Genomic DNA, 12,013 nt, shown 5'->3' with positions numbered 1-12,013 from the left:
GATTCCTGTGGGTAGATTTGGGATCAATCCTTCTAGGGTTTTCCAGGTGTAAATTATGATAAATCTTTATTGACTGCAGTCCAAAGAGTACGGGTCAAATGACTTCAAACTTTCCCAGTAATAAAGGTACTTGTCTAAACTTATACATGCAGTGAAAGTTCTCTGTGCATTCTCTAGATCTGCATTTTCTCCTGCCTTCGAAGGGGCTGTTAGTGTGCAGCAGTATTCCAGCCTAGAGAGATGCATTGCATAATTGGTGGCTTTCTTCTGTGCTTACTTCTCTACTAATTCATGTATGACTACTGTATTCCTTGTATGGTTCAAAGCAATAAAAAAATATTATTATTGTTATAATTATTATTATTATTATTATTATTATTATTATTATTATTATTATTATTATTATTATTATTATTATTATTATTATTATTATTATTATTATTATTATTATTATTATTATCTGGAAGAGGGCTTCGGGGTCAACGCCCCCATGGCCCGGTCTGTATTATTAACTGACTTCTAAGGAACATCACTGGCTTGGCATCCCTCTTTTAAAGGCATTGTACACAACATTCCTAACATGAATCTATGCCCTCTCTTTGTCTACGTTGATGCTTGTCTTTCTCATAACATTGTCAAATGCTCTAAATTTCAGAACACTCGTGACTTGACCTGACATCTGCCTTATCTCCCTACCTCATCACCTTTCCTGTATTTTCATTACCCTTCCTAAGGGAGAAAAATAGAACTATATATTTGCATTTTCACCTCTGTAAGTGCTGCATAAATGTCTGAAGTATCCTTTCACAATGCTCAATATTAGTGCACGTGAAATTTAAAAAAAAATCAACATGATTCCTATAAATTTCGAGTTATTTTCCTCTTTTTCATTATTTTTATATTACTTAATGTCCAAATATAAACACCAATTAAAAAGAGAACTCACCATTGAAATTATAATAATTTTGTTTATTTCGTCTGGTTCGGACACTGTCAATCTCAACCCAGAAGGTCACACAATGTCTGGGGAACAGCATGTAAGCAGGTTTGATCCAAGGAAGAGGAGAGGAGTTTCTCTCTTATTCCTGGGATCAAGAATCACTGACCACTATCCCAACACCTCTCTTGAGGGGGTCGTAAGACTGGTTCGGTATTATTATTAAATTCATGGGAAGCGCTGAACACATATGGGTTGTAACAGCTCTTGGGGAAATGGGAGGGACTGAGGGTCGATCCAAGGAAGGGGAGGGCAGATCAAATTCTTTGGATCAAGAGCCCCTCACCAGCATTAAGGAACCTGGTTACCAGGATGTTGTGTAAGCTATAGTGTAATCCTAATAAAATGTCCGGTATCTTATCACTCTTCTTTTAATCAAAGTTTTAGTGTAAAAAAATAACTCTCTGTATTTATGTACTGGTCAATGGATGAGACAGATTATTAACACGACAGAGGTTCACGTTCTATTTCTTTGATCCCTCGAGGGAGGAACCTTGATGGAAAAAACAAATACAAATGTAGTATAATGCGAATCTTTATTGACTAGGTTTCGCCCATTGTCTGGGTGAAACCTTGTCAATACTGGTTCCATACTGGTACTGGTAGTACCTGCATCTGGTTAAGGATGTAAAGCTAGAAAAATGGCAAAGGTTTGCATCGAAACTAGTCCCAGAGCTGAGGGTTATGAACTATGATGAGAGGCTAAAGGAGCTAAACCTGACGACACTAGAGGGCAGAAGGACCAGAGGTGACGTGATTACGATGTAAAATATAGTGAGAGAAATTGATAGGGTGGACATGGATAGTGTTTCAGAGGCGAGTCACAGGTACACGAGACCACAGCTGGAAGTTAAAAACAACTGAGTCACTGGGATGTTAGGAAATACTTCTGTTTAGCCTTAAAGTGGTGAGGAAGTGGAACGACCTAGACAGCATAGTAGAAGCAGAATCGGTACATAGTTTTAAGAAAAGGTATGATAAGGCTCACGCAGCCAGGAGACCATGAAACTAGTAACGGTCAGCAGAGAGGCGGGCCGGGAGCTGACGCTCGACACCTGTAACCAATATTTGGCAAGTACACATACACAAAGGGTCACAATTGGAAGTTGAAGACTCAGATGAGTCATAGGAATGTTAGGAAGTATTTCTTCGCACCCAATCAGTGACTACTAGAGCGGTAAGCCCGTCTCTGGTGAAAAGCTCTTCCACATGGCACAGTACTCGCTCCCATCTTGTTCCTCATCCTCATATTTGACATAGACACGGATATTAGCCACAGTGCCGTGTTTTCTTTTGCAGATGACACCCGAATTTGCATGACAGTGTTCTCCACTGAAGACACCGCAAGACTCTAGGCGGACATCAACCAAATCTTTAAATAGGCCGCAGAAAACAATATGAAATTCAATGATGAGAAATTTCAATTACTCCGATATGAAAAACATGAGGAAATTAAAACTACATCGGAGTATAGAATAAATTCCAACCACACACCACACAGTAGAGCGAAAAACTAATGTAAAATACCTGGGAGTGATCATGTCGGAAAATCTCACCTTCATGACCATAACATTGTATCAATCACATCTGCTAGAAAAATGACAGGATGGATAATGAGAACCTTCAAAACTAGGGATGCCAAGCCCACGATGACACTCTTCAGGTCGCTTGCTCTATCTAGGCTGGAATATTGCCGCACACTAACAGCACCTTTCAAAGCAAGTGAAATCGCTGACCTAGAAAATGTACAAAGAACCTTCATGGCACACATAACTGTGATAAAACACCTCAGTTACTGGGAACGCTTGACGTTTCTAAACCTGTACTTCCTAGAACGCAGGCGGGAGAGATACATGATCATATACACAGAAAATCCTAGAGGGATTAGTACCAAACTTGCACACGAAAATCGTTCCCCATGAAAGCAATAGGCTCGACAGACGATGCAACATCATCCCAATGAAAAGCAGTGGTGTCACTAGCTCGATAAGAGACAACACAATAAGAGTCAGGGGCCCAAGATTGTTTAACTGCCTCCCAGCACACATAAGGGAGATTACCAACAGACCCCTGGCTGTCTTCAAGCTGGCACTGGACAGGCACCTAAAATCAGTACCTGACCAGCCGGGCTGTGGTTCGTACGTCGGTTTGCGTGCAGCCAACAGTAACAGCCTGGTTGATCAGGCCCTGATCCACCATTTATTTATTTATTTATTTATTTATTTAATTAATAATTTGAACATGATACAGAGAAGTACAAGGAATACAATTTTTAAAGTGCAGCATGCCAAAGCCCCTTGTATGCAGAGCATTATGGGCAGGCTTAAAATTAACTTAGGATTAACTAAGCAATGATATATTCAGTGGTACAAAAATTATTGTAAAACAGATAACAATTTAGTACAAATGAGTATTACAAAGACAGGTCATATGGTCATTTACTGTGTTGCTGTGTAATCAGTAGAATGGAGTATTGTGTTAGGTAATGAAGTTAAATAGTAACAAAGTTTGATTGGGTCACAGGTTGACATTTATGAGATACAATAATGAGATACATATATGAGATACAATTTATGAGATACAATTATTCAGTATTTATTTAGTTGTAGGTGAGTAAGTGATTTTAGAGAAGAGACTTGAATTTATAAACAGACAGTGTTTCTTTTATATTCACAGGTAATGAATTCTAGATTTTTGGGCCTTTTATGTGCATTGAGTTTTTGCATAGCGTGAAATGGACATGAGGAACATCAAAGAGTGATCTGTGTCTTGTGTTATGGTCATGTGTTCTGTTGAGGTTGGTAAGGAGATGTTTGAGGGGAGGGTTTATGTCAGAGTTAAGTGTTCTATGTATGTAGTAGGTGCAGCAATAAGTATGGATGTTTTGTACTGTGAGTAGGTTTAGAGTTTTGAATATTGGTGGAGTGTGCTGTCTGTAGTGGGAATTTGTTATCATTCTGACTGCAGCCTTTTGTTGGGTAATTAGTGGTCTGAGATGGTTTATTGTTGTTGAGCCCCATGCACAAATTCCATAGGTGAGATAGGGGTAAATAAGTGAGTGATATAGGACCAGGAGGGCTGACTGTGGAAACATGAGGCCTGGTCACAGACCGGGCCCCGGGGGTGTTGACCCACAGAACCCTCTCCAGGCATACTCCAGGTATAGAGTTGTCAGAAAGTGGAATAGTCTGGAAAGTGAGGTAGTGGAGGCAGGTACCATACATAGTTTTAAGAAGAAGTATGCTAGAGCTCATGGAGCACGGAGAGAGTGAACCTAGTGGCGGCCAGTGAAGAGGCGAGGCCAGAGGCAATGAATCGACCCTTGCAAGCACAATTAGGTGAGTACACACACAAGCATACTACTTATTCACGTGCAGACATACGCACATGCATATATACCACATGCATACATACACGTATTATTATTATTATAAAAAGAAGCGCTAAGCCTACAAGGGTTATACAGCGCCTCCGGGCAGGGAAGGATGCAGGGGTATTTATTGGGTAGCAAGAGGGAGAGGGATGATTATTAGGTCATGGAGTGCAGCGGGGTATGTACACGTATTATAATTATTATAATCACGAGGAAATGCTAACCTCCATTGGGGGTCACATGACGCTTTGGAAATGGGAAGTAATCAAGTTCGATTGTAGGTCAATTTTCTAAGATCAAGGCACCTCCTAGAAAGATATACACAGACGAATATATATATATATATATATATATATATATATATATATATATATATATATATATATATATATATATATATATATATATATATATATATATATATATATATATATATATATATATATATATATATATATATATATATATGCACAAGCATACGTACACACACATAAGCATATGCACACACATAAATGTAGACAGCCTGTACTGTCTGCACAGACAGCCCATGCTGTCTGCCAGCTTAGTTCATATTTTGCGCCATGCTGGTGCTGCCACCTATAGGCCTTGCCACTTCAGTATGCCCAGACTTGCCTCTCTCTCACTCACACAGCGGCCTAGCAGGAAGACACGAGGCCTCCCAGCTCTCTCTCGTGGGATGGCCCTGCCCGGGCCATGGGCACAAACACACAAGCCTGTGTACCCACCACGACTTAACAATAAAGTAAGAAGCCTCCAAATATGTATATCATTAACCACCTGCTTACAGCCTACCAAACAAACTTCATTTAACATTGGTAGCAGCGGTGGTCGCAGCGGTGTTTGCCCAGAGAGAGGAAGGAAGGAATGAAGTTGTTCATTTCATCCCCCTACACAACAAGCATCCGTCTCTCAACGAGTTATCCTGATGTCGTGTCTGCACGTTTGAGCATCCAGACACAGGTACAAGCAGGATCCAGACAGAAATTTGCCGAAATTCTTCGAGAATTGTAAGTGGCGTCCCAGTGACCCCACGCTACAGTGGGACCCATGCTGTTTCTCAAGTCACGTGTTCAGCGTCACTTGTATGTTGCTGCTGTTGTTGTTCAGCTCAGCACATTTGTTTCAGCAAGACAGAGGTGAGTTTTGTGGTGATTTCTGCGTCCAGTGTGAGCTTCTCCACGTGTTTGTGGGTGGAGGAGGAGGAGAGGAAGTGGCTGTTCCTCACCTTGCCCATGCTCGCCCTACTCACGCTCACCCGTCTACCATACACTCACCACTGCTCACTCCCTCTGCTGTGTTTTCTGCTGTTTTTCGTGTGAATTCGTCGCCAGTGCTGTGTATCCGAGGGCCCGAGGCCACTCGAAGCTACATGGGTCAGCATGCCACGTAGATCACGACGCCACGTGGATCACGACGCCATGTTGGGTGTGGGCGATGTCACATGGATCTACAAACCACGTGAGTTACCGAGCCAGATGTCCCAGGCCACATGCTGTGGTCTGCTGCCCGCATCACATCGACGTCACCCACGATGCTGCCTGACTTCATGACGTCACGATGTCTGCCTGACGTCACCGAGATGTCTGCTGACGTCACAGTGCTGCTGACGTCACCTCGCGACATCACATGATGTCACATCGAGTGTTTCTAGTAATTATTTCAGTATTGTCGAGAAGATTGAGAGAAAATATATGTCGTGTGTTAATTAATTCCTCTCAGTCAGTGTTCTCACATGTTAGTGTACCGCGGTGTGTTTAAAGTTTCCGTGTGTTCAGTGAGGTCTGAGCCAGACCTGAGTAGCACCACTGTGTTAAGTCACCCGTGTGACCAGTGTGTTTGACAGCTATCAGACAGCCCCGAGTGACCGAGCCCTCTTGTACAGAAAGTTCTTATGCTCGTCGCTCGTGATGTTCTGCAGAATCGTACCTGCTATGATTCCCATCGAGATTTGTTTCACTTCACCTCCAGACCGTCAGAGTGCAATTATATGTAGAGAAACAAGTCTGGGGACGCTTAGACTAACCTCTGCTATAACTCCAACTGTCGAGAGAATGACACGCTGTGTCAGCCTCATGTCACAAGCTTCAGTGAGCAGCCTGCACAAAGAAGATGTCACTTTGACTGCTAGCTCTCTCACTGCAGTCTGGTGTATGATGTTACGACTCCCAGATGTTTCGCCCAGTCGTCTCTGCCACAACTCGCTCCACGCTCGCCGGCAGTGACAGCCCAGCGACAGTACCAGTCGAGAAGTGTCCTCCTGAGTTGCTTGCCAGAAGTCCTGCCCAGTTGCCGAGTTTTGTCGACGCCTCACTCGAGGGCACCAGCATGTCGTGCCCCAGGTTGAGTGAAACCTGCAGCAACTCCTACGATGACTGCTTCACGGTTCCAGAGGAGACCATACCCTGTTATGTCACAGCTCAGCCGCAGCGATATCTCCTGTGTTGCAGTATCTGTCCAGACGCAGGAAGGCGTGCAGTGATGCCCTTCGACGCTCACTGCCTATGACCACGATGTTTAGCGCACCCCACATGTTTTTTTCTTCCCTCCCTGTAGGAAGTTTTTTTTTCCATGTCCATATGTATATATATGTTTTTTTGTTTTGTGTTCTGTGCCCTGTTCCTACGAGAGAGCGACCGAGTTCCTTTTACCACCAGTATTGTCGCGTCGGGACGACGCACGGTAGGTGGCCGAGCATATATAGACAGCCTGTACTGTCTGCACAGACACCCCATGCTGTCTGCCAGCTTAGTTCATATTTCATGCCATGCTGGTGCTGCCACCTATAGGCCTTGCCACTTCAGTATGCCCAGACTTGCCTCTCTCTCACTCACACAGCGGCCTAGCAGGAAGACACAAGGCCTCCCAGCTCTCTCTCGTGGGATGGCCCTGCCCAGGCCATGGGCACAAACACACAAGCCTGTGTACCCACCACGACTTAACAATAAAGTAAGAAGCCTCCGAAGACATATATCATTAACCACCCGCTTACAGCCTACCAAACAAACCCATTTATCATAAACACATGTATACTTGAGCACACATATGCATATGCACACTTGGGTATCTTGAGTGTGTAACACTTGGGTATTTTTATTGTGTAACACTTGGGTATCAATATTATGGAAACGTTTCGCCAGTCAGTGACTTCCTCAGTCCTATACATAGAAGAAAGGTTGAAGATCATTAATTTTAAGCCTGCCCATAATGCTCTGCATACAAAGAGCTTTTGGCATGTTCACCCAACTACTATAATTCCTTGTACAACTATGTATCATGTCCAAATAAAAATTATTATTATTATTATTATTATTATTATTATTATTATCAGAAGGAGTTTGTGGTAACCAGTTACTCAGCCTGGAGTCGATGTGATCAGTACATCAGTCTTTTCAAGACTGATGTACTGATCACATCGACTCCAGGCTGAGTGATTACCTCAAATTCCTCATGATCTTCAATTATTATAATCATGTGGGAGCGCTAAATCCGTAGGGATTATACAGCTCCTGTGGGGAGGGGGGAATGGAAGGTATTCAGGCTCAATTCATGGAAGTGGAGCAGAGATTCAATTCCTTAGATCAAGAGCCCCTCACCAGCATCAAGGAACCTCCCTTGAGGGGTCCTGATCTTCAAGCTTTCTTCTCTGTATTGGACTGATGAAACCACTGTGTGGCGAAACGTTTCCACAATAAAGATACCCAAGTGTTGCACAAGTGTCTTAATTCATCAACCTATCTGTGGAAAATACTGTATATATTTTCCAGAAATTCAGTATTTATATGTAAATAGATGGCCATGCTGTATTTAATAATATTTATGTCATAGAAAACGGAAAGCCTGCGTCTGGGCAGACGGGACTCGCCATCTTGGTTTTGAATTTTGTACAAACGTTGGTGTAATGGGAAGAATTTTTCGTGCTCTAGAGGTTAAAATTGTGTTGACACCTCTCAAATAGGAGGCGAAATTGGTGGATGTGCATTCCTGCGTAACTTGAGATATCAGACAACTGGACAAGACAGCTCCAGGAACCTCAGATAAGCTCTCTAGATTTGTGTGTAATTCTGGCCAGCATTATTTTCATAGATTTAGTTAGAGTGAGGTTTTCTGAGTATGATACACATTAATCTCCAGTCAAATTGGTGAGTGATATTAAGATATATTTTCCTTCTGTTATGTAATTGTGTATATATATAACCATTTATTATTTTTAATATACAGTCCACAAATTTATATATTTACCAGCATTCCTGGTGTATGTATATTTCATTTAATTAATAGGTCCAGAGCAACTTGTGGATATGACAGTGGTAGGTATCGAAGGGGGACATTTTTTTGCGACCTAAGTGTCCCAAATTCCTACTTGTCTAACTGATAAATAATAGTTATCATTGTTCATTTACTCTTATGTATATAATTGTACATCCAAGTAAATGCAATTTTCCACACCATCGGTTCTATGAACCAGATATCTAAGAGTATTATTATTACCACTATTACGGTGCCCCATGGCCTGGTGGCTAAAGCTCTCGCTTCACACGGCAATTGTCCGGGTTCGATTCCCGGCGAGGGTAGAAACATTGGGCGTGTTTCCTTACGCCAGTTGTTTATGTTTCCCAACGGTAAAATGGGTACCTGGGTGTTAGTCGACTGGTGTGAGTCGCATCCTGGGACAAAACTGGCCTTATTTGCCCGAAATGCTCTGCATAACAAGCGGCTTTCTATACAGTAGCATGTCATTGATGTCAGCTAGACTTGTAGAAATAAAAATGTTAGTATTAATATTACAATCGGAACTAAGCGCTAAGCCCAAATGGTTCCTACAGCATCTTCCAGTATACATATGCACCTGTGTCGCAAACACCTGTCGCTGGTATGAGGAAACATGTGAAACAAACACAGGAGGCTGGTTGATGTGTGCACTGTTATCATCTCTGACTGAGACTCTCATCCGCTTGTTGCTGATAATGCATCGGACTGTGATCAGAATATACAGATCAAGTAGTCTCATGCCTTTGTTTACATATGGATTTCCTGCTGCCATCATGAATAAATGTACATCCAAATGCGCATATATACGCAAGTGTGAAGAATTGAGACACTTATGCAACACATGGGAATCTTTATTGAAGAAACGTTTCGCCACACAGTGGCTTCATCAGTCCAATACAAAGTAGAAGTGGGTAAGGAGAGTAGAAGTTTGAGGTAATCAGTCCCTCAACCTGGAATCGATGTGTTCAGTCCGTCACTCTTGTAGGAAGTGCAGCATAGGGCCAGAGAGGTGGCTTATATACTGCGGTGAGATGAGTTGAAGCAGGAGGAGGCGGGATCACAGTGGGACCTGCCACTAGTGTAAGTAGGTCGTCGTCCAAAGGTTGGGCAAGCGTTGAAGTCGGTTTTCAAAACCATTCATCACATCTGTCAGACACTGTAACATCATGGGATCTTGGTACAAAGACTTCAACGCTTGCCCAACCTTTGGACGACGACCTACTTACACTAGTGGCAGGTCCCACTGTGATCCCGCCTCCTCCTGCTTCAACTCATCTCACCGCAGTATATAAGCCACGTCTCTGGCCCTATGCTGCACTTCCTACAATAGTGATGGACTGAACACATCGATTCCAGGTTGAGGGACTGATTACCTCAAACTTCTACTCTCCTTACCCACTTCTACTTTGTATTGGACTGATGAAGCCACTGTGTGGCGAAACGTTTCTTCAGTAAAGATTCCCATGTGTTGCATAAGTGTCTCAATTCTTCAACTTGTCGGTTTTCAAAACCATTCATCACATACGCAAGTGTAAATAGACATACATATATGTGTGCACACATATCTTTGGTTTAGAAAGACACGTAAGCAAACACTATGACATATTTATTAGAAAACGTTTCGGTCCTGGGACCTTGATCACTTCTAACATACAGAGGTAGAAAGACATTATATATATAGGCGGAGAGTGAGGTGTGACGCACGTGACCTGAGGAATGTCGTAAGAACATAAGAATGGAGGAACACTGTAGAAGGCCTACTGGCCCATTCGAGGCAGGCCCTTATCAAAACAACCTCTACCTATGATGAGGACGGGTAGACGATGAAATCATGTGACTCCTGTGTTGTTGGGTTGGTGCTGCTTAAGTATCATGTATGCCAATGTTTTTGAAATTTTGTAGTTTCCAGTGTTGCGTTCTATAGTGTCGGTGACGGCGATTAGTGAGGCTTCTAGGCACCGTCGGCGCCTGAGGTCTGGTTCGGTGAGAACTTGTGCCTCATTCCAGTTCATCAAATGCCCCGTGGAGTCTCTGTGTAGGACACAGGCGTACCTTGCATCGTCTCTGTTAGAGGCATTTCGATGCTCATTCAGGCGGACTGCAAGATCTCTGCCTGTCTCGCCTACATATTTCTTGGGACAGAACCCACAAGGGATAGTGTAGACGCCTGCTGTAGAAGTTAGAGGTGTGGGGCTGCGTTTCGTAGTGAGGTCTTTGATAGATGATGTGTTTATGGTGGAAACGTTGATGTTACTCATAGCAAGTGCCCGGCGAATATTCGTGGCAACATCACCACATAGGAGTACTATGAGCTGCTTAGGGGGCTGTTCCATGGGCGGTTTGTTGAGGATAGCTTGTGCCTTGAGACTGCAATCTCGGATGAAGAAAGATGGGAACTGAAGACGTGTAAAGGCTTGTGTTATGTAAGTGCATTCTTCTTCTAGAAAACAAGGGCTGGAGATGCGAAGAGCTCTCAAGAAGAAGCCAATGAGGACTCCTCTCTTAGTGCGGGTGTCTTGGTGTGAATAAAAGTGTATAGGATCGTCCTTGTTGGTAGGTTTTCTATACACTTTGAAGAGAAGTTTGTCACTGTCGGGAGCTCTGCACAGTAGAACGTCGAGGAAAGGAAGTTTGCCATCATTTTCGAGTTCAAGTGTAAACTTTATTGATGGTTCAGCTGCATTGACCTTGTTGAGAAGGGCCTGGATATTGAGACGTCTCGGATAGAAAACCAATATATCATCAACGTATCTTAGCCAGGTAACGGTGTTGGGAATGAGGGTGCTGAATTTCTGTCTCAAGTTTTTCCATGAAGAGGTTGGCAAGCACAGCACTGAGCGGGCTGCCCATTGCCATCCCAAAGCACTGTTTGTAACAGTTGTCCTGATACTTGAAGAAGTTGAAATTAACACAAAGTTCCACTAGATTGATGAAATCTAGAAGAGGTAAAGGGAGGTCGTGGTTTTCAGTGAGCCTCTGTCTCAGAATGTTAATTGCAGCGTCAGTAGGAACATTGGTAAAGAGGGCTGTGACATCGAAGGAAGCCATGCTTTTGTTTTTGACATTCAGGTTGGAAATTCGAGAGAGAAGGTCACCAGAGTGTTTGAGGTGGGCTTGACTGATGGTGCCCAGAAGCGCTGAAAGGTATTTGGCAAAGTGGCTGGCTAGTCTGTGTGGTGCACTCCCTATGCCCGAAGTGATAGGCCGTAGTGGGATGCCAGGTTTGTGTGTCATAGGAAGGCCATACAGGCGTGCTGGTTTCGGTTGATCTGGTAAAAGTTTAAGTAGTTTTTTGCCTTGTTCTGATTTTCGTAAGATGTTACGAGCCTTTTGAAGAAAAGTCTGGGTACTTT

The sequence above is a fragment of the Cherax quadricarinatus genome, chromosome 1, assembly GCF_038502225.1.
Source record: "Cherax quadricarinatus isolate ZL_2023a chromosome 1, ASM3850222v1, whole genome shotgun sequence".
NCBI lineage: Eukaryota > Metazoa > Arthropoda > Malacostraca > Decapoda > Parastacidae > Cherax > Cherax quadricarinatus.
This window is presented reverse-complemented; position numbering follows the sequence as displayed.